The sequence below is a fragment of the Pelobates fuscus genome, chromosome 4 (assembly GCF_036172605.1).
Source record: "Pelobates fuscus isolate aPelFus1 chromosome 4, aPelFus1.pri, whole genome shotgun sequence".
NCBI classification, from domain to species: Eukaryota; Metazoa; Chordata; class Amphibia; order Anura; family Pelobatidae; genus Pelobates; species Pelobates fuscus.
The window spans coordinates 254716017-254740969 of record NC_086320.1 but is presented as its reverse complement, the minus strand read 5'-3'; the positions used below and the strand labels follow the sequence as shown (position 1 = coordinate 254740969).

Genomic DNA, 24953 nt, shown 5'->3' with positions numbered 1-24953 from the left:
CCAGCAATGTGATCGCGATGAAAGCCTCAGCAGTGCCTGCAGGGGTATCAAAGTGTAATATAAAGTTGTACCTAATAAATATACATATTTTTAAATTCTGTGTGTATATTTACATAATCTTTAAGTTAATTTTTTATTAATTACAATTTGAGGGACCTGCCTGACAACTCAGGCAGAAAGTCCAGAGAATTTTATTTTCAAGCCCTATATTTAACCCTGTAAATTTTTAATACCCCATAAAACCTTTACATGATGGATACTGATGTACTCGGGAGACTTCGCACTTTGAACACAAATATGAGTGTTTCAAAACAGAAAAACGTATTACGAAGATCTCATCTGTGAAACTGCATTTTGTGTGTGAAAAATGCAAAAAAACTAATATGAACACTAACTTTGGCCAGGGTTAGTTACTAAGTGTCTACTAAAAAACCCATACCCTGGGTTGTCTACTTTTGCAAATGGTATTCCATTTTGGCATTAATTTTCTTTCTTGGGCTGCCATATAGTCTCAAAGGCAACATGCCCAATCTGGCAAATGTGTAGGGGAAAGCTCTATATTTGATCCTGTAAGTTTCCAAAACCCTATAAAACCTGTACATGGTTTGTACTAGTGTGACATCGCTGAACACAAATATGTGTATTTTATTGCAGTTAAAACCAACAGTATTATGACATTCACAGCTAAAATGCCATGCGGAACAAAGAAAATAACAATGTCTTAATTTCTCACTTTTTTAGATTTCATATAAAATAGATTCTTATATAAATGTGTTGTGAAATGAAAGCCCTGCTTCTCCTGAACAAAATTAGATATATATTTATTAATAATGACTACAAAATTTAAAATAAAACCTGGAATTTGACGATATGTCTGTTTAACCATAATTTAAATACACACACACACACACTCGACCGATTATTGGTTTTGTCGATATTCCGTTTTTTTTTTGTAAGTATCGGCCAATATCACAGGCAATACCGATAATGAATGAGTGGGCCGGCGCATCCATAAGGCTCGACAAGTGGCTGCCCTAAGGCGCACCGTTCCATTGGAGGGCGCTAGATCGGAGTGACCGGCAGGAGGTGGGCGCACAGCTATCCCTCCTGCCAGGCACTCTGTGTGGCGGAGCAGTGCGCACCACGGTAAAGGAACTTATGTTTCATGTACCTGGCCGGACTTAAAGGAAGGGCTCACTGAGGCCGGGTACATACACTGTGTGCAGAATTATTAGGCAAATGAGTATTTTGACCACAATATCCTCTTTATGCATGTTGTCTTACTCCAAGCTGTATAGGCTCGAAAGCCTACTACCAATTAAGCATATTAGGTGATGTGCATCTCTGTAATGAGAAGGGGTGTGGTCTAATGACATCAACACCCTATATCAGGTGTGCATAATTATTAGGCAACTTCCTTTCCTTTGGCAAAATGGGTCAAAAGAAGGACTTGACAGGCTCAGAAAAGTAAAAAATAGTGAGATATCTTGCAGAGGGATGCAGCACTCTTAAAATTGCAAAGCTTCTGAAGTGATCATCGAACAATCAAGCGTTTCATTCAAAATAGTCAACAGGGTCGCAAGAAGCGTGTGGAAACACCAAGGCGCAAAATAACTGCCCATGAACTGAGAAAAGTCAAGCGTGCAGCTGCCAAGATGCCACTTGCCACCAGTTTGGCCATATTTCAGAGCTGCAACATCACTGGAGTGCCCGAAAGCACAAGGTGTGCAATACTCAGAGACATGGCCAAGGTAAGAAAGGCTGAAAGACGACCACCACTGAACAACACACAAGCTGAAACGTCAAGACTGGGCCAAGAAATATCTCAAGACTGATTTTTCTAAGGTTTTATGGACTGATGAAATGAGAGAGTCTTGATGGGCCAGATGGATGGATTGGTAAAGGGCAGAGAGCTCCAGTCCGACTCAGACGCCAGCAAGGTGGATGTGGAGTACTGGTTTGGGCTGGTATCATCAAAGATGAGCTTGTGGGGCCTTTTCGGGTTGAGGATGGAGTCAAGCTCAACTCCCAGTTTCTGGAAGACACCTTCTTCAAGCAGTGGTACAGGAAGAAGTCTGCATCCTTCAAGAAAAACATGATTTTCATGCAGGACAATGCTCCATCACACGCATCCAAGTACTCCACAGCGTGGCTGGCAAGAAAGGGTATAAAAGAAGAAAATCTAATGACATGGCCTCCTTGTTCACCTGATCTGAACCCCATTGAGAACCTGTGGTCCATCATCAAATGTGAGATTTACAAGGAGGGAAAACAGTACACCTCTCTGAACAGTGTCTGGGAGGCTGTGGTTGCTGCTGCACCCAATGTTGATGGTGAACAGATCAAAACACTGACAGAATCCATGGATGGCAGGCTTTTGAGTGTCCTTGCAAAGAAAGGTGGCTATATTGGTCACTGATTTCTTTTTGTTATGTTTTTGAATGTCAGAAATGTATATTTGTGAATGTTGAGATGTTGTATTGGTTTCACTGGTAAAAATAAATAATTGAAATGGGTATATATTTGTTTTTTGTTAAGTTGCCTAATAATTATGCACAGTAATAGTCACCTGCACACACAGATATCCCCCTAAAATAGCTATAACTAAAAACAAACTAAAAACTACTTCCAAAAATATTCAGCTTTGATATTTTTGGGTTTTTTGGGTTCATTGAGAACATGGTTGTTGTTCAATAATAAAATTAATCCTCAAAAATACAACTTGCCTAATAATTCTGCACTCCCTGTAGACACATAGAATGTGATGGCAAATAAGAACCATTCGGCCCATCTAGTCTGCCCAATTTTTAGAAATACTTTCATTAGTCCTTGGGCTTATCTTATAGTTAGGATAGCCTTATGCCTATCCCACGCATGCTTAAACTCACTCAGGTAAGGGGAGTTCCTACTGCACATATTTGCACACAAACACACTGAAACCACTGCACAAACACACACACACTCCACATCCACTGATCAAATACTCTCACTGCATCCACTACACACACACATAAATATTATTGATACATAAGGCCGGGTACATAGACACATAGAATGTGATGGCAAATAAGAAACATTCGGCCCATCTAGTCTGCCCAATTTTTAGAAATACTTTAATGAGTCCTTGGCCTTATCTTATAGTTAGGATAGCCTTATGCCTATCCCACGCATGCTTAAACTCCTTTACTGTGTTAACCTCTACCACTTCAGCTGGAAGCCTATTCCATGCATCCACTACCCTCTCAGTAAAGTAATACCAGATTTTATTTTTAAACCTTTGCCCCTCTAATTTTTTTTTTTTTTTTGGGGGGGGGAGCAGGAAGCGGGGACCAAGGAGGAGAAAGGGACACTATGGGACAGGGGTGGTAGAACACTATATGGGACAGGCAAGAAGGGTGAAGAACACTATGGGACAGGGGAAGGTGTGAAGACTACTAGGGGGGAGAGAGGAACATTAAGGAAGGACACTAAGGTACAGGGGAGGGAAGGGAAAAGTCACACTGGGTAAAGTGGGGGAGGGGACCACTAAAAGAAAAGGGGGGGGGCACTAAGACAGGTACTGCACATATTTGCACACAAACACACACACATTCCACATCCACTGATCAAATACTTTCACTGCATCCACTACACACACACACACATATTCTTGATACATAAAAAAAAAAAAAAATCTGACTGGCATGATTATCACAGATTATCGGTATCGGCTCTAAATAAAAAAAATCAATATCAGTCGAAAATATATATAATATATATGGGTAGATATCTGCTTGGGGCAAACAAAGGGTAATACATTATTGGTTGGGATGTTATAAACCACCAAATGTAAATATTAATGAGGAAGAACTGCTGTTAGAGCAAATTGGTAAAGCTGCAAATCGGGGGAACACATTAATTATTGGAGATTTTAATTACCCGGACATAAATTGGGATAGAGTGACTAGTACTTCAGCTAGGGGAATCCAGTTTTTGAATGTGTTAAATTACACCTTTATGTCACAACTGGTACAAGCACCAACTAGAAAGGATGCTTGTCTGGATCCCGTTATAACAAACAATGTTAATCTTTTAACCAACATTCAAGTAGGGGAGCATTTGGGAAATAGTGATCACAATATGGTAACTTTTGAAATAAACTCAAAAAAGCACGTGGGGTATATTAAAACGTATAATTAAAAAAAAAGCCAATATTAATAAGATTAGGGCAGCTCGACAACATATCGATTGGCATAAACTCCTTAGTGATAAAAACACTGAGGAAAAATGGAAACTATTCAAACAAATATTAGAAAGGTACATTTCACAGTATGTACCATTGGGTAATAAATATAAAAGAAACAAATTAAAACCAACGTGGCTTAGTAGAGAAGTAAAACAAGAGATTAAAAATAAGAAAAGGGCTTTTAAAGCATTTAAATCGAACAAATCAGAGGCATCCTATATAAGATATAAGGAAGCCAATAATACTTGCAAAAAGGCAATTAAAGTGGCTAAACTAGAAAATTAGAAATTGATAGCCAAAGAATGCAAAACCAACTTCAAAACATTTTTCAAGTACATTAATTCTAAAAAAATGAAAGTGTAGGTACACTGAAAACAGAGATGGGTCTGTTAGTCAATGAAGAACAGGAAAAGGCAGAAATTTTAAATAACTATTTTTCTTCAGTATATATTAATGAGGATCCTATGGCAAGAGATATGCAAATGATTGCTGCAACAAACTTGCAGATAACTCGTGATTGGATAACTCGAGACAAGGTTCTACAGCTATTAAAGAAAATTTATGTAAATAAAGCTCCGGGGCCTGACGGTATCCACCTACGAGTACTTATGGAGCTAAGTGGGGAAATATGTGATCTGTATTTAATTTTTCAAGATTCTTTTGTTTCAGGTATTGTACCGGAGGATTGGAGGAAGGCAGATGTTGTTCCTATATTTAAAAAGGGTTCAAAATCCTTGCCTGGAAATTATAGACCTGTGAGCTTAACTTCTGTGACTGGGAAATTATTTGAACGGCTATTAAGGGATAATATTCAGGAATTCATTGGGAAGAACTGTTATTAGCAATAATCAGCATGGTTTTATGAAACATAGGTCATGTCAAACTAACCTAATTGCATTCTACGAAGAAGTAAGTAGAAATATAGATCGGGGTGTTGCAGTGGATGTGATCTACTTGGATTTTGCCAAGGCATTTCATACAGTTCCTCTCAATAGGTTAGTTTTCAAACTAAAATAAATTGGTCTAGATGAATATTCTTGTTCTTGGGTAGAACATTTCTTAAGGATAGAGTACAGCGAGTTGTCATAAATGGTACATTTTCAAGCTGGACAAAAGTGGTAAGTGGTGTCCCTCAGGGTTCTGTTTTGGGACCGCTTCTATTTAACATATTTATAAATGATCTTGAAATGGGCATTGAAAGCCACGTATCAGTGTTTGCAGATGACACAAAACTTTGTAAAGTAATAAAATGTGAGCAGGATATTGCCTTGCTGCAGAGGGATTTGGATAGATTGGGGGACTGGGCACTAAAATGGCAGATGACATTTTTTAAAAAAAAATTCTTTATTTTTGTAGTGCGTAAGCGTATAACAATCGCTTGTGAGGTACCCCAAAGGCAATCCTCAAGCATATTACAAACAATGAAACATAGAGATACATGGCTGGTCAAGCACAAATTTTTGAGGATATCAACAGTATAGCTGTACTTTGTTTAGATATTTGCAGAACATAACATAGATTATCACCGCTTAACTTTCTAGTCAGGAGATTGTTTAACTGTGTTGAGGGTTAAGCAAGTTGTGAGTAGGTAACCACTGTGGTATGATTCAAACATGCATGACATGCTATTGGGGTTATCATCTGGGTGTTTGGGGACTATAGTTGCTAGGTGTTTGTCAGGCTAAGCTAAAGCAAAGGAGAGAGTCTGCATTAACCCCTTCATACCCATGTGAGCGTGGCCGCTGCGTAGGTCGGTCGTATAGAGCTTCACCCGGAGTTGCAAGGCATGGCTCTAGTGAGGTTATGCTATAGGTGTGTCAGCCTATGCCCCTCATTGGTAAGTCCCGGTCAGTGCCATAGTAAGTTCCTCCTTCGGAGCCCCTATACATGGTATCGCTGTGCCTGGAGTCAGCTCCGGTGGTATTTCGGGGGATGTGCAGCCGCACAACCCCTTGTGTTGCAGCGTTAGCGGTGGGGAGCTGGTTCATGCTGCGCTGGCCAGCAATGGTCCTGTCCAGTGAGTGTTCCGTACGGGTGGCTTGTGTAGTAGTCCCGGGTTTGTGTGACAGCAAATGGGAGCGTGCATATGAGAGACATGGCACCGTATCCCGCCTTAAGGATTGCTGGAACCTGCGTAGCCGGACAGACGCTTTGGAGGCCCGAGGTATGCGCCTATAGTGGCTGCGTCGTGCAGCCGGTCTGATCCAAGAGGCTACCATTGTTTCTGCCTTGTGGTAGGTTATTCCCCTGCTATGCAGCATGTCCCAGAGCCTCTTGCAACGCCAGTCAAGATTTTCTTGTTGAGGTTTGAACGTCTTAGAGTGGGCGCTCCGCTCTTGGGGCCTGTGCTGGGCGGCCATTTTGACAGGGCCCTGGTGGCCTGTTGCCCCTGCATGCCGTGGAGCCTGCTTGTCCGCTTTTCGCTCTTGCCGAGTCGTCCAGCGTGGCCCGGGATGTCCCCCACCGGTCCATAGGGGGGGGGTAGGTTGCCGTATTGTCGCTTGAGGGCCCTGATGCCGGGGAGAGCGTCCGTCTCCCACCAGCTCCAGCCCCAGTAGGCTGCAATCGTTTGTTTGTGTTCCCGGCTCCGGCGGGCCCCGGGGTGGTATCTGTCGGATTTGCGGTGCACCCCTGACATGGGTAGTGCACCTTTGAGGGTCCCTGGACCATGTAGCTGCCGCTTTTACCCCGGTTTTCAGCCTGTCCAGCAGGAGCTCGTGGCAGGTGCGTCTGCACGGCTCGGTACCCAGGCTCCGCCCCCCGGCAGATGAAATTTAACGTAGAAAAATGCAAAGTTATCCACTTCGTTAAGAATGCACAAGCACTTTACACCCTGAATGGTAGTGAACTAGGGATAACCACACACGAGACGGATTTGGGAATTGTTATAGACAACAAATTAGGTAGCAATATGCAATGTCAATCTGCCGTTGCTAAGGCCAGTAAGGTTTTGTCATGTATAAATAGGGGCATAAATTCTCGAGATGAAAATATAATTTTGCCTCTTTATAAATCGCTGGTAAGACCACACCTTGAATATGCTGTGCAATTTTGGGCACCTGTTCTAAATAAAGATATCATGGCACTAGAAAAAGTGCAGAGACGAGCTACAAAATTGATAAAAGGAATGGAGCATTTTAGTTATGAAGAAAGGTTACAAAATGTAAATCTCTTTAGTTTGGAAAAACGGCGCCTGAGAGGGGATATGATAACATTATACAAATATATTCGGGGCCAGTACAAACCATTATCTGGAAATCTATTCATAAACAGAGCTATACATAGGACACAAGGGCACGCATTTAGGCTGGAAGAAAGGAGATTTCATCTAAGGCAAAGAAAAGTTTTTGTTTTTTTTTACAGTAAGAGCAATAACGATATGGAATTCTCTGCCTGAAGAGGTGGTTTTGTCAGAGTCCATACAGATGTTTAAACTGCAATTGGATAAATACTTGCAAAAACATAACATACAGGGATATCATTTCTAATTAGTGGGGTAATAGCTGCTTGATCCAAGGAGACATCTGACTGCTATTTTGCTATTTTGCAAAATTGGAAGCACTTCAGACTGGGTTTTTTGCCTTCTTTTGGATCAACAGCAAAAGCATATGTGAGGAAGGCTGAACTTGATGGACGCAAGTCTCTTTTCAGCTATGTAACTATGTAATATATACACACACACACCACCCACCCTCCCCCCCATAGCAAACCAGTAACCAACCCCATGCTAATGATTTGCATTAACAATGAAACCGCTGTCCATGAGTGGTTCACTGGCTTTGCATCTTTTCCTAAGTTTGGTTTCAAAGCTGTTGTCTACAGCAAACACAGACTCAAAGGAATCCATGTTTAAAATGAGGCAAAAATGTGATTCTTTGTTAAACTAATTTGCATATGCCCTCCTAGAATCCTTTGCTGTAGTAACATCACAAATTTGCAGTGATGTTATCTGTGGGAAAAGCAAGTCCTATTGCTTGACTGGTGTCCAGATTTTTCTTTAACATTGTAATATAAATATATGTGTGTATGTATGTTGGAAGGCCATTTGGCCTGAATTTGTGATGTACTCACCTTTGTCGTGCAAGCTGTTTGTCGTCTCCATAGTTACCTGCACTTCCGGTTCGTTGTTCCCGCCAAGTCCTTTCTCAAGCTGTCTCCAGCAATCAGTCCGTCGCCAGCAGCTCCTGCCTCAGTCTTCCATGCCCGTCCATCGGCTTCTACCCGACTCCGCCACTTGCTACCTGGCTTCCGGTCACGAGACCGGCACGTCCACGTAAGCATAAACATGGGAAATGGCGTTCGGTTATTTCCCACGTTCGGGCCTAAAAACTTGGGGATAGGCTCCCTTTATTACTTACCCATTCGTGCTTTTACACCATTCGTGTACTTCTGCGTTCGTGCGGATAACAGCCGACCGCAGAGTACACACTCCTCTAGTTTATTTTTGTGTAAACTTACTACCGACCGCATTAAACAAACTTACGTTCAACTATTTCATCCGTTCGTTCGTTTGTTCGTTCATCCGACCACCGGTACAATTGGCTTTCATTTAAAAATCTGTTTTGTATGCTCCATTTAGCCGAACGCAGGAGTTCTTTCTCGTTACGGTTCTCCTGTTCATTTCTTTACCCAACACAAGAGGCTACAGTGTTTAAATTCACTGATCTACTGTAATAGTATAATTATGCCTTCACGTATCTAAGCACTCGCATTATTTATCTTATATGTATTTATGTGTTTTTATTATATGGCTCTTAAAGTCACCACTGGTTAAATAATGTGTTTCTATTTCCCGCTATGGTCACATAATTATGGGACACCTATCTTTTACAGGGTAAATCTTCTTAAAGGCACAGTCTGTCCACTTTCTCTTATAAGTTAAGTTATAAAGTACACCTCCAGGCATTATCATACCCTGCTGAGACTTAGTCTATTGTACTTTCCCTTATGTATTAGTCTTCTACGCAACTAAGGTCTCCGCTCATAGGTTAAGCCTTACGGTCCTTTTTCACCAGGCGCATTACAGACCATTAGCACAATTTTAAAAAACCTCTGTTCCTTAAAAGTCCTTATATACTGGTTCCTTGCACTTGGTCTGCATATGTTTTTTTACTGTATCAGTTAAGAAGGTTTACCAGTTCTCTTTTCACTTAAGGCCTCATTCAGCCTCCACGGCCTCATTCAGTCTCCCCACCTTCCAAGTGGGTTCTAAACGGGCCAGATCTGTGTTTCCTCACTGCGATTATTTCATCAATCACACAAACCTACACCACCTTGCTTCTACTTCTTCTTTTCTTCAAGCAAAGCTCCAAGAAGAGGTTCCTAGTATCCCGCATTTCTGTAACCGGTAAGAAGGTTTTACCATTTTACCTTTTCCCTTGAGGGCTCATTCAGCCTCCACGGTCTCATACAGCCCCCTACCTCCCAAAGTGGGTTCTAAACTTCAAAACGTACCTGGTCTAAGATTCCTCACAAATGTCAACAACAATCTCATTCTCATAATCCATCGTATTACTACCATATTTAATGGTACATGTTTTTGTCATTCAGTTCTACATATCATTATTTAGACCTGCGTCATTACCGCAGCTCGCCAAGTCCTACGCCATCGACAACATACAGGCTACCTGGTTCCCTGCATTACAGTATCAGGTATTGGTAATCTTACTCAATACGTTTACGTTTCTTCTTAAGGCCTCACTTCGCCTTCGTTTAAATCAAAAAAGAATTCACATTTGTGGGAACCCAGGGGCTTGTCTCTAATTTACGGACCGACGTTCAGGTCCCTCAGTTTACCCAAGTTCTCAGGTTACAGTATCTCTGATACACACCTACCCATACGTTCAACATTTTTACACTCATTACTAGTGGCTCGCCTCAGGCCCACTAGCATCTTTTCCCCCTAAGATTTCCCCGGACCGGGCCCGTTCCCTGCAGAAGCAAGACTATATTGTAATCTTCCTGCGCATTGCCCAAAGAAAGAGGACAAACACTCAAGGTTAAGTATCTACATACGTTATATCACACCATTCTAAGAGACAAGCCCCATCAGGCTAGAGAACTGGCATTGAGGGTTAGGCGCTGGCCTTGGCTATCCTAAGTAACACTACGGTCCCACAAGGTGTACACCCCCACCTCATACACAGGGGTTCAGCCCCACGACCAAATCATAGTTAGCTACCTCGCTTGCCCTTCTTTAGGGCTACAGTTAGGGCTTCCCATGTCACGGCCACATGTTTTGAATCTCTTAGGTCACCAATAGGGCGACACCCTGCCACCACGTTCAAGTGGCCACAAAATTCCCTCGGCCCAAATCATAGGTACAGCCTCTCTCTGCCACTTGGCACTAGCAGGGCCTCACCTGTCACTTGGTTCTAGGATTTTTTTTTCGCTTCGGCACTAGCTAGCAGGCCAGTTCTCTGAAGGTCTCATCCACACCTCTAAGACACATTACTTATCCAAATCATTATTTCTTTTTCAGAATGTCACGAGAATCCATCCAAATAATTGGTCTGCTGTTGGACGAAATACCCAGCACGCCAGTCAGGCCTGGGTCTCCAAAGGAATCCCTCACCCCTTCTACCCTCAGTTACCTGGGATACTGGTACATTCCAAAAATGTCAGCAGAGCTCCGTCACGGGGGTATCCCATCTCCAGCCACTACCAGTACCAGGCTCACGACGGCTCAGGCCAACGTCCCAAGGGCCATCAGCTTACTGCTCCGATTCCAATCAGGAGACCCCGGTCGCTATCCCGGCCAGCCTCCAAACGATCAACAGGTTGATAAGTGGAATCGGCTATAGCCACACCAGGTGTCTCATTAGGCCCGGCAGGCCCTCACCTGGCGATCTCGGTCATACAGTCTGACTTACCCCTCATTTCCCTCCCCGTCCCCCACCATCCACTATCACAACTCCATACGTCTCACCGGCCCACTCTGTTCCAATCACATGGGCCTTATCGCCATTCCCACAGGTACACTCATATGCCCCAACCTATTTTCTACATCCATTCACCCTCTTACGGTGGACCATCTTCTGTCCACAGCAATCATACACTGGTTTCACGATCGCCACTTCTCATCTTGGTGTACCATTCCCATCGAGGTAGCCATTCGCAATACCCTTTTATATGTCTGATCATAGTCCCCTTCCGCATTGCACTCTACTTCCATTCCCAGCAAAAACTCCTCATTCCTGTTAAGGATTTCTCACTGCACTATGCAAATCGACCATGCCATACAAGCTATCACTTCAGCAAGTAGTAAGGCTTGGTTGAGCAAGTCAGACTTATCCAACGCCTTTAACCCCTTAAGGTCACATGTCATGTGTGACATGTCATGATCCCCTTTTATTCTGGAAGTTTGGTCCATAAGGGGTTAATCTACTACCTATTCACCCTCCACAATGGCACCTTGTCTATGTTTGGCTCTAGGAGCAGCCCTAAGTATTCAACATCTTCGCACAAACCCTCTGCTGGCTGCTACTAAAAATATTCAGGTCATCCACTATCTGGATCATTTTTTTTTTTTTTAATTTAGCAGGTTCACAAACACCTAACAGTGTTCACACCACCACAGCCTCCTTTTCACAACACTCGGGGTCCCTCTGTCACCAGGCAACCTCGAGTTAGGGATGCCTGGCCCACTGTGACGGATGCCTTGCCGGCCTTTAGAGAAACTTCTACTTTGTCAGAGATCTACTCCAACGTGGCGGCCACCCTCACATGGGGTGGCAAGGCAGTTAAATGCTGCTCTGACAACTCTGCAGCCTGCGATTTCATTAGCAAGGGCGGTCATACTCGCCGCCACTGTGGCTGATTTGGCAGGTAGCAACCCCTCAGTTCTTTCTAGTCTACATTTTTATTCCTGGTGTCCACTACACAACTGCTGACACTTTGCATGCTCTCAATTTAAGGTTTTCTTTCAGGCACCCCCTACGATCCACTACATGCCATCCAAGATACCACCATTCCATGAGCTAATCTCTGTCTAAGCACACAATTTCACCACGTACAGGTGTGCACGTTTCACGCAGTTTAACGACTACTCTAGATCTTGGAAAAAGCCTGCTGAGTACGGGCGGAACGGTTGGATGAGTTAGAAGCCTTTCATCTGATCTTTCCAGGCAGACACCTTTGGCAGTTAAGTGCTTTGTCATCCCTCCATTTGAACTTGATGCATTTCGGCTAGATCCTTGGACATTTTCTGGATTTCTACTGCACCAACGGAGTGGTAATACTTTCAGCACACTGCTTATCGGCTACATATTCTGGACTCTGTTTGGAACCTTTGATGGAATGTAGGATTTAAACACTTTTTTTTTTTTTTTTTTTTTTTTTAACTGTGTATGAGTTTTTTTTAAAGTATTTGGAGTTTTATTTTTACATGATATTAATAAACTGTGTTGCACTTTCTTTGCTTGGTTTGTATCTTTGAAGATACGTTACTGTGATCACTGCTGTTGGTTACAAAGTTTACACAGAATACGCCTAATTTCCTAAACCACTGCTGTGGAGGTGAAAATCATACACATTTATCTCAATACCCAGCTTCCCCACTAACCCTTATTTGGGGCTATTGCACAGCGCAGACATTTACTCAACCATGTCAATCCAAATTGGATCTACGAAACCATATTTTCAACCCAATTTGGACAAAGACATGTTACTCAAAAACCACGAGAACTGTGGACTAGGTTTTTGGAAATTCAAACTCAAAGCATTCCACTTTAATCAATTATATATAAATTTACCCAATGCAACTTGGTAACCTATGGATAGACATGGAATTTACTACTCCGGCAAGCACTACCCTACTAATCTTTAACCCCTTAGTGACCAGACCGTTTTTCAGTTTTCTTACTGTTAAGGACCAGGGCTCTTTTTAAATCTCGGCCGTGTTTGTGTTTAGCTGTAATTTTTCTCTTACTCATTTACTGTACACATATTGTATACAGTTTTTCTCGCACTTAAATGGTCTTTCTAAAGATACCATTATTTTCATCATATCATAATTTACTATACATTTTTTGTTTATAAAATATGATAAAAAAATTACACACTTTTTCTAACTTTGACCCCCAAAATCTGTATGCATCTAAAACCGCCCAAAAACACGCGTGCTAAATAGTTTTTAAATTGTCCTGAGTTTAGAAATACCCCATGTAAACCTGTTCTTAGCTTAGTTTTTTTGTTTTTTTCTTGCAAGTTATAGGGCTATAAGTCCAAGTAGGACATTGCTGTTTCAAAATGTAGATTTTTGAAATGTATTAATAGTGACAGTGTAACACTTATGTCATAAATATCTCAATCACACCTCACATGTACATAATTTTTTTTTATAGTAGACAACCCAGGGTATGTCCAGTTTTTTTTAGTAGCCACTTAATCACAAACACTGGCCAAAATTAGCAATAATATTTGTGTGTTAAAAATGCAAAAAACTAATTTGAATGCCAATTTTGGTCAGTGTTTGTGACTAAATGGCTACTAAAAAAGACTGAACATTCTCCACTTACAATACCTTGGGTTGTCTGCTTTTGCAAATGGTATGCCATCATGGGGGGTAATTCTCATTCCTGTGCTATCATACGGTCTCAAAGTGTCAGGGTACCTGAGGTCTCTACCTCTGAGAGAGGTAGAGACTTAGAAGTTTATCCGTCCAGAAGGGCTGTTTCATCCGTTCCTCGCGGTCCTCCCGGTCATTTACACGCCGGCCGCGAGGGATCCACTTCCTTTTGTAACACTACGCCCAGCAGTCGACGTCATGACGCCAACCCGGACCGACCTGTCACTCAATTGTCTGGAGACTAATCAGGACTCGTCGGAGGCGTGTCTACTCTCCTGAGCCAGGGTATTTAACAGTGCTTCTTCCATTTGCTCATTGCCCTGTCGTGGTTCTAGCCTGTCTAGTCACCCAGCGCTCTTGTATTCCGGTATTCCTTTTGGTTCCGACCCGGCTTGTTTGTATTACTCTGCTTATCTCTATTACCCTTTGACCCGGCTTGTTCCTCGCTTACCTGTCTTCTCGTTCCCTCGACCTCGGCTTGTCTTTGACCATTCTCTATATCTCCGTACGTTAGTCCGGCCATTCTAAGGTCCGGTATACGTACCTTTCTACTGTCTGTACTCTGCGTGTTGGATCCCTGTCCCGATCCTGACATTACGACAGGGCCAATGGATCCTGCAAGTACAAACAGTCAGCTTGGTCCTTCCGATCCTAGGTTTGAGGCCATGGAACACAGAATGGATCAGATGGCCCTAGCACTACAGGCGTTATTATCCCGTGCTAATAACCCACCAGAGGAGACGCGTACTACTTCTATTTCTCCTGTGAGTTCAGGCCTAGAGGTAGCCACTGTAGGTGCCCCTTCCCGTATTACCCCACCAGTACGTTATGGTGGTTCACCTGAGAAGTGTCGTGGTTTTTTAAACCAGATCAGTATCCACTTTGAATTACAACCTCGCTCCTATCCTACAGATAGGGCGAAGGTTGGATTTATTATCACCTTACTCATTGAGAGAGCTCTGAGATGGGCCAACCCATTATGGGAGAATGATAACCCGTTAGTATATAATTATAATGCCTTTGTAGCTGCCTTTAGAAGAACTTTTGACCCCCCTGGTAGAAGCTAGATTACTTTTGCGCCTGAGACAGGAGAACCGAACACTTGTGGATTATGCACTAGAGTTCAGGTCTTTGGCGGCAGAGGTTAAGTGGAATGAGCAGGCTTATAGAGATGTATTTTTGAACGGGCTATCAGATGTAATCCTTAACGAGGTTGCTACTAGAGAGCTTCCTGAAAATTTGGAGGATTTAATTTCGTTCATATCTCGTATTGATGAGCGTTTAAGAGAGAGACAGAACACTCGAGAGAGGAACTTTAGACCTTCCTTTAAATTAGCTCCCGCATTTCAAAGCCCTGATTCCACTACCTCACTGTTTCCTGAACCTATGCAGATAGGCAATACTCGCCTCTCTGAAGAGGAGAGACAGTTCAGGAGAAGGGAGGGATTGTGTATGTATTGTGGAGTCAGAGGCCACTTACGCCTGAATTGTCCTAATCGCTCGGGAAACGCCCGCACCTAAGTTTCTCTAGAGGACAGGCCTTGGGTGTTTCTATTTTGTCCTCTACTCATAACTATAAAGATCACAGGCTTCTGCTACCAGTTTCTTTAACTTGGGAGAAGGGAGTACTAAAGACCATGGCTTTGATAGATTCCGGAGCTGCCGAGAATTTTATCGACCAGGCCTTTGCTACTAAACACACTATCCCATCCCAGTTAAGGGATACACCCTTGGCCGTTGAGGCCATAGATGGTAGACCTTTACTTGAGCCTGTTATCTCTCGTGAGACCATCCCAGTTAGCTTAACTGTTGGTATCTTACACGAGGAAAACTTATCGCTTATGCTTATTTCGTCCCCTTCTGTTCCCATAGTCCTGGGTTACCCATGGCTAAAGAGACATAACCCTATTATTGATTGGGAGTTAGGGGAGATACTCTCATGGGGCCAGGGCTGCCAGGAGAAGTGTTTACGGAGGGTTTCTCCATTGGGGGTAATTAATACACCAGGTAGTTCTACCCAGTCTACAGATTTACAGATACCGCCTCTGTATCTGGATTTAAAAGCAGTATTCGACAAAAGGAATGCTGATACTCTACCCCCACACAGGACTTTTGACTGTAAAATTAATCTGCTACCTGGTACCATGCCTCCGAGGGGTAATGTATACCCTCTATCCACCAAAGAGAATTCTGTTCTAGAGGAGTATATTCGGGAGAATCTAGACAAAGGATTCATTAGGAGATCTTCTTCTCCTGCCGGGGCTGGTTTTTTTTTGTTAAAAAGAAGGATGGTTCCCTAAGACCTTGCATTGATTACCGAGGTTTGAATAAAATAACCATCAGAAATGCCTATCCGATCCCCTTGATTACCGAGCTGTTTGATCGCCTAAAGGGCTCTAAAATTTTCACCAAGTTGGATCTCAGAGGGGCATATAACTTGTGAGAATCCAGCAAGGACACGAGTGGATGACAGCGTTCAATACCCGTTATGGGCATTATGAATACACGGTCATGCCTTTTGGTCTTTGTAACGCACCAGCAGTATTTCAGGATTTGATTAATGAAGTTCTCAGGGAATTTCAACATGATTGTGTTATTGTGTACCTGGACGACATACTCATACACTCTAGAGAGATTGAGACTCACCACAGACAAGTCAGAAAGGTATTACACAAACTTCTTCAACATGGGTTATACTGCAAATTGGAGAAATGTAGTTTTGACCAGTCTCAGATAGACTTTCTTGGTTACGTGATTTCTGGGGAAGGCTTTAAGATGGATCCCGACAAACTCCAGTCTATTTTAGATTGGCCATTGCCTAAGGGACTCAAGGCTATTCAGAGGTTTATTGGTTTCTCCAATTATTATAGGCGCTTCATTAAGGGATACTCTTCTATTATTGCGTCTGTAACGGATCGCCTGGCACCCCGACTGGGTACTTCCGTTGAAAGATGCTCCTAGCGCTTCCAGAGGACTCCAAGCACTCCACCAGACACCATAAGCACCGCAGGCTGCAGCTATCTCCCTTCAGAACGAAGCAGGAACAAGCTCTTACAAGAGCTCAGTGATTATAGCAAGGGAATATGCCTAGCATAGCAATCCCTTGTAGCAGATTCCCCCAATAAGAGACAGGACTCAAGTTGAGGGTAAAAATAGAACTCTCTGGCTGCTAGCTTGCAGACCTTTTTATTAGGTGCTCCCATGAAGGGGAGGGACACACACAGTAACGTACATTAACCAATCACACAATAGTTACATCCCACACATAGCCCTCCCCTCTACCTGTAAACTAATTATCTGTACACACAGGAAATACAATTATACTAGGTAGGGAAAATACAGTTTTTACACAACATTCATAACTCCCAAAATATACATCACATTCGCATAAAAATACATATACACAATCAATCCATTCGGGGGAACAACATACTCAAAAATCGAATTGGACCAGGGGTTCAAAAGTTAGTACAAATGTGCATTTGACCTTCTGGAAGCATGGTTTTTAGAAGCTCAAACTAGTTCCCCAGAATCCTCTATCCTGGAGACAATGGAGAAGCTGATTTAATTATATCCAGGGACAAACACAGCCTCCATTAAGCACATGTTACCAGCAACCACCAAAAGACATAAAAAATACATAACTCCTGTTATACTAAACAGAACCCCCACATTCAACCCATCCCCAGATGGCTTGGATCTGAGCGCTCAACATATCCAAACAGCGTTTAGATGCCACAAACACAGTTCAAACGCCATGGGGTTTAAGTTTCGTATGGGCTGATGAGAGGGCCCATAATCCTGGGGCAGCCCAATAACCCACAGTATGCCCAAATACCGTGCATAAAGGGCCAAATCGCCCAGGGACCGTAGTCACAGGGTAAGAGGCGGGCAAGCAGCCCCCTCCAAACCACAGTGGCGAAGTGGCTTTCGCTACATATCTTCCCATTCGGGGGTAGACTAACCAGGTACCTGACCTTCTGCCGGTCAGTACCTAGATTAGTCGGGCAGCCCACCCATAAAACAAAATTAGCAGAGTAGCCCACCCACAAAACAAATTTAGCAGTGTAGCCCCCCCACAATAAAGAATTCACAGAATAGCCCCCCAACAATAAGTCATACTGGCCTGTAGGTCCCAAGTTGTGGGGTGAAACTGTGGCACCCTCGGCCTTGCTGGGCAAATGGCTGTGAGTACTTGGGGGCCAGATGCCCGATGTGCTCTGCTCCGGGGTCAGAGCTGGGGTAGTCTCAGGATAAGGAAAAAAGGAAGGACAGAGGCCAGCGGCGCTCTGCCCAGTTGCCAGCTCTTCCGCTGAGGCAGCCTGTAGAAAGTCAGGCTCAGGGGAAGGAAACAAGGGAGGACAGAGGCCAGCGGCGCTCTGCCCAGTTGCCAGCTCTTCTGCAGGGGGGTCAGGGAACAAAGGAGTTGACTGGGGAGGAGAAATATCACTTACCTCCCCCTGGTACTCCGGCTGCTGCTGGGGGGGGAGGTCGATGCTCTCCACTTTCTGTAACTCCAGCTCTAGTTGGGGATCTGGGCCGGTTGCCCAGCATCCCTGTAGGGCCGGTGGAGAGATCTCGGTCCCATCTCCACCTGCCTGCAGGGGGTCCTCCCAGGACCAGTCTATGAGGTCCTCTACCTCGGGTACCTCTGGTTGCTGTTGGGGAGAGAGACCGGTTGTCTCTTCCTCCAATAACACATTCTGCCGCTGGGGAGTGAGACCGACTGTCTCCCCTCCCTGTAAAACATACTGCCGCTGGGGATCTGGGCCGGGTGCCCAGCATCCCTGTAGGGCCGGTAGAGAGACCTCGGTCCCATCTCCACCGGCCACCTCGGTTTCTTCCTCGTCCCACTCTACCTGTGGCTGGAGTTTCTCCCAACGTGCCCACTGGCCTTCCCTCAACGCCCTGTGTTGTAGGTTCCGGGTCACCATGTCCCACACGAACCGCACGTATTTCTCCTCTGGATTGGGTCCGTAAAACTTCAGGCGCAACCCTACCATCGTGCCAAACTCTAGTACGGAGTAGCTATACGCCATGCTTGCTGTAGCCACTGCTGGTTCCATTATGTTGCTGAAGATAGGGACGCTGCACAACTCCACACGTTACCGGTGTCTCTGAGCTGCTTCTCCTCGCACTAGGACGCCATCCCACCGCTTGCCACCAATGTAACGGATCGCCTGGCACCCCGACTGGGTACCTCCGTTGAAAGATGCTCCTAGCGCTTCCAGAGGACTCCAAGCACTCCACCAGACACCATAAGCACCGCAGGCTGCAGCTATCTCCCTTCAGAACGAAGCAGGAACAAGCTCTTACAAGAGCTCAGTGATTATAGCAAGGGAATATGCCTAGCATAGCAATCCCTTGTAGCAGATTCCCCCAATAAGAGACAGGACTCAAGTTGAGGGTAAAAATAGAACTCTCTGGCTGCTAGCTTGCAGACCTTTTTATTAGGTGCTCCCATGAAGGGGAGGGACACACACAGTAACGTACATTAACCAATCACACAATAGTTACATCCCACACATAGCCCTCCCCTCTACCTGTAAACTAATTATCTGTACACACAGGAAATACAATTATCCTAGGTAGGGAAAATACAGTTTTTACACAACATTCATAACTCCCAAAATATACATCACATTCGCATTCGGGGGAACAACATACTCAAAAATCATACGAATTGGACCAGGGGTTCAAAAGTTAGTACAAATGTGCATTTGACCTTCTGGAAGCATGGTTTTTAGAAGCTCAAACTAGTTCCCCAGAATCCTCTATCCTGGAGACAATGGAGAAGCTGATTTAATTATATCCAGGGACAAACACAGCCTCCATTAAGCACGTTACCAGCAACCACCAAAAGACATAAAAATACATAACTCCTGTTATACTAAACAGAACCCCCACATTCAACCCATCCCCAGATGGCTTGGATCTGAGCGCTCAACATATCCAAACAGCGTTTAGATGCCACAAACACAGTTCAAACGCCATGGGGTTTAAGTTTCGTATGGGCTGATGAGAGGGCCCATAATCCTGGGGCAGCCCAATAACCCACAGTATGCCCAAATACCGTGCATAAAGGGCCAAATCGCCCAGGGACCGTAGTCACAGGGTAAGAGGCGGGCAAGCAGCCCCCTCCAAACCACAGTGGCGAAGTGGCTTTCGCTACAGCGCCTATTACCAATATGACCAGACAGGGGGCTGACACTAAGACTTGGTCTACTGAAGCTCTCGTTGCTTTCAAGACTCTCAAGGAACTTTTTGCCTCTGCTCCAATTTTAGTCCACCCTGATACGACTCTGCCGTTCCTACTCGAGGTCGATGCCTCTGAGACAGGCGTAGGTGCTGTTCTGTCACAAAGGTTGGGTGTGGACAAACCACTACACCCTTGTGGTTTTTTTTCCAAGAAACTGTCTGGTCCTGAGAGCAGGTATGACATTGGTGATAGGGAATTATTAGCGGTCATTATGGCTTTAAAGGAGTGGAGACATTTATTGGAGGGGACCTTACATCCTGTTACCATTTTAACGGATCACAAGAACTTGTCCTATATTGGGGAGGCCAAGCGACTGTCCGCCAGACAAGCTCGTTGGTCCTTATTCCTGACTCACTTCAATTATGTGCTTACTTATAGACCTGGTTCTAAGAACTCTAAAGCTGATGCTTTGTCTCGCCAATATGAACCTTCTACTATATCTGAACCTGTTCTTTCCTCTATAGTTCCGAAATGCAATATTATCGCTAACACGAATCTCAGGATTCACTCTCCGTTACTTGCCGAGATCTTGAAATTGCAACATCTAGCCCCTAAACAGACTCCCGGGGATCGACATTTCGTTCCTCCTGCTCTTCAACTGGAACTGTTACAATGTTTCCACAACAGCAAGGTGGCTGGACACCCTGGCATTCGCAAGACGTGCGCTTTGATCTCCAAAGACTTCTGGTGGCCTGCTTTACGTAGGGATATCAAAGATTTCATCGGTGCGTGTGAGGTTTGTACTAAGCCCAAGCAACCTCATACGCTTCCATGTGGATTTCTGCATCCCTTAGAGGTTCCAGAAAAGCCCTGGTCCTGCTTGGCTATGGACTTTATTGTCGATTTACCTAATTCTAAAAAACAGACTGTTATCCTCACCGTGGTTGACAGATTCACAAAGATGGCTCACTTCGTTCCTCTGCCTAAACTTCCATCTTCTCCCGAGTTGGCAGAGATATTCGCAAGGGAGATTTTTCGTTTACATGGGATACCCTCCCAGATTGTATCTGACAGAGGTTCCCAATTTGTTTCTCGTTTTTGGAGATCCTTCTGCTCTCAACTGGGTATCAAATTGAATTTCTCTTCCGCCTATCATCCTCAGTCTAACGGAGCTGCTGAACGCACCAACCAAAAGATTGAACAATATTTGCGTTGTTTTGTTTCCGAACACCAGGACGATTGGGTCGGTTGGAATACTTGGGCGGAGTTCGCGCACAACAATCTCGTTTGCGATTCTACTCATTCAAGCCCCTTCTTCATGAATTATGGCTTTCATCCATCCATTCTTCCCTCGGTTTCTCCTTCCCAAGGGGTACCGTTGGTTGATGTTCATGGTTGCCAATTTGAGGAAGTTGTGGGATCAGACTCGACAAATTCTTCTGCACAATTCTATGCTGGTTAAGAAACACGCTGATAAACGTAGAAGGTCGGCTCCGGTTTTTGTTCCAGGCGATAGAGTATGGCTAAGTACTAGAAACATTCGTTTAAAAGTACCTTCCATGAAGTTCGCTCCTCGTTATATTGGACCTTACAGGGTTCTGACTAAAATTAACCCAGTTGCGTATCGTCTAGCTCTCCCATCTGCCTTACGCATCCCTAACTCCTTTCATGTTTCATTGCTGAAACCGCTAGTCTGCAACAGATTTTCCTCCACGGTATCCTCCCCTCGCTCTGTTCAGGTGGAGGGTCAGGAGGAGTATGAGGTCAACTCTATCATCGATTCTCGAATATCCCGGGGGAGAGTACAATATCTGGTCGACTGGAAAGGATATGGTCCTGAGGAGAGGAGTTGGGTACCTCAAGAGGATGTTCATGCTCCTCTCCTCCGCAGGGCGTTTCACTTCCGCTTCCCATCTCGTCCCGGTTCCTTCCGCCCGGTGGGCGTATCTGAGAGGGGGGGTACTGTCAGAGTACCTGAGGTCTCTATAGAATAAAACAGAATATATCTAGACCTATAGAGAAATAAAAGAAAGCGCTCATAGGGGATTAACGTTAAACCATAGGTGTCCCCTTGAGTTTATATCGCACTTACAGAATATCTGTAGTTTTCAAGCTCATCAAATTGATGGATATCCCCAGATTCCTCGAAATTAGGATGGTAGATTAAGCATGCAAAAGATAAAAAATATCATAGTGCAACACTGTTTGAAAAGTAAAAATCACAGCTTTTAATGGTTACACTTACAATATAGTAGTGGTAAAAAGGCTCATCAAAATTATTCTGTTTTCTTCCATCAGTGTGGGGCCAAAACGTCCTTATAAAGAGGTCAGGCAGGCAAAACAGATACACATTTATAAAATAATAAAATGCCAATCAAATAAAAGTCTCAAGTCTCTACGCGTTTCGTCTGGGTCACCAGACTTCCTCAGGAGTAGTGCTTCAATCCCTCTGGGGGCTTCAACTTCCTTTTATAGGTCTCACCACCGGTATTTCAATCCAATTTTCAAAAAAACGATCAGCTGTGTGTCGGTTTAATCATTCACTCCATATATGGAGTTCCGGATCCTGCTTGTGGAACTCCATATATGGAGTGAATGATTAAACCGACACACAGCTGATCGTTTTTTTGAAAATTGGATTGAAATACCGGTGGTGAGACCTATAAAAGGAAGTTGAAGCCCCCAGAGGGATTGAAGCACTACTCCTGAGGAAGTCTGGTGACCCAGACGAAACGCGTAGAGACTTGAGACTTTTATTTGATTGGCATTTTATTATTTTATAAATGTGTATCTGTTTTGCCTGCCTGACCTCTTTATAAGGACGTTTTGGCCCCACACTGATGGAAGAAAACAGAATAATTTCGATGAGCCTTTTTACCACTACTATATTGTAAGTGTAACCATTAAAAGCTGTGATTTTTACTTTTCAAACAGTGTTGCACTATGATATTTTTTATCTTTTGCATGCTTAATCTACCATCCTAATTTCGAGGAATCTGGGGATATCCATCAATTTGATGAGCTTGAAAACTACAGATATTCTGTAAGTGCGATATAAACTCAAGGGGACACCTATGGTTTAACGTTAATCCCCTATGAGCGCTTTCTTTTATTTCTCTATAGGTCTAGATATATTCTGTTTTATTCTATATGCACTGTGAGGATTGAGAGGAATCCTTTTGTTATATCTGACCATAAAAGGAAGTAACTATTCTTTTTTATTCTTGTTTTACACTGCACCTGGGTGGTCTAAATTTGTATTTGTACCTGAGGTCTCTACCTCTGAGAGAGGTAGAGACTTAGAAGTTTATCCGTCCAGAAGGGCTGTTTCATCCGTTCCTCGCGGTCCTCCCGGTCATTTACACGCCGGCCGCGAGGGATCCACTTCCTTTTGTAACACGACGCCCAGCAGTCGACGTCATGACGCCAACCCGGACCGACCTGTCACTCAATTGTCTGGAGACTAATCAGGACTCGTCGGAGGCGTGTCTACTCTCCTGAGCCAGGGTATTTAACAGTGCTTCTTCCATTTGCTCATTGCCCTGTCGTGGTTCTAGCCTGTCTAGTCACCCAGCGCTCTTGTATTCCGGTATTCCTTTTGGTTCCGACCCGGCTTGTTTGTATTACTCTGCTTATCTCTATTACCCTTTGACCCGGCTTGTTCCTCGCTTACCTGTCTTCTCGTTCCCTCGACCTCGGCTTGTCTTTGACCATTCTCTATATCTCCGTACGTTAGTCCGGCCATTCTAAGGTCCGGTATACGTACCTTTCTACTGTCTGTACTCTGCGTGTTGGATCCCTGTCCCGATCCTGACACAAAGGCAACATTACCAATTTGGCAAATTTCAATGTGAAAAAACATAAAAGCATTAATTTTTACTTACTGTAAATTTATTTTTCCGGAATGCCTCTTACCTCTAAGAGGAAGAATTTAATTTATTAGAAAATCAGGGAGGGAAAGTGAGCACTGCTTCTAATCTTCAGGAAAAATAAATTTACGGTAAGTAAAAATGTAGGCTTTTCCCTTTAGATTAAAGGCAGTGCTTTACAACAGGGATAACCAAAGCAATCCCCTAAGGGCGGTACTCATTTCACAACTGCTTGCAACATCTTGCGCCCAAAAGTTGCGTCTTCTGAGACCAGTATGTCTAATTTGTAATGTTTAGCAAACGTTTAAAGAGATGACCACGTGGCTGCAGAACAAACTTGAGAAGGAGTAGCTGAATCCATTAGGGCCCAAACAGTGGCGTCTCTAGGATTCATTTTTAGGGGGGGCACATGGTGGGCCAGGGACTAAAGTAGTGGGGCACGTTTGACCCCACCCCTGCTGCATGTTAAGCCCCGCCCCCGACACAATGTGTTTTGGTTTTTTTTTGTTTTTTTTTATAATCCCTGGTGGAGAATTCATTATTTTCCACCAAGGATTATGAAAAATCAAACACATATCCGGGGGCGGGGCCTGGCAGCCGGTCGGATCAGACACGGTTTGTCTGAGCTCCGGCCTCTGAGCTGAAATACCGGAGCCAACTGCGGGCCACAAACTAGGAACCTACCTGAAACTGGGCTCACTGTGCCAATGAGACAGCCGTGACCCAGGGGATATCCAACAGGACCATCCACGGCGCCGAAGTAACCCGGCCGAGGCCTGAGGCCCACGAGCTTGAGCCGAGAGGGACAGCCGCTCTCCTGGTTCTCTGGCCGGCGGTCTGCCACTCCCCCCCCCCCCCTGGACTGGGGGGGGTCATCCCGGTATCCATGGGCAGCAGCCACCGCAAACTGTACCGCCTTCACTCCGACCACACTGAACAACTAGGTCCGTACATGGACTCCCAAGATGGCCGACCAGTATACCTCCTGCGCACTATATGCAGCGGCTCCCGCATAAAAGCCCTGGCCCAAGAACATGGGACCAGCATCGCCTACTTTTACCTTCTACGGTCGCAGCTACAACATCTGCCTAG

At 44.3% G+C, this 24953-nt stretch overlaps 1 protein-coding gene across 1 annotated transcript in view; it reads left to right on the top strand.

Moving 5' to 3' along the window:
- Positions 1-24953, top strand: part of LOC134609424 (uncharacterized) — a 95172-nt gene that overhangs the window by 45639 nt on the left and 24580 nt on the right. The gene's annotated exons all lie outside the window — the stretch shown is intronic.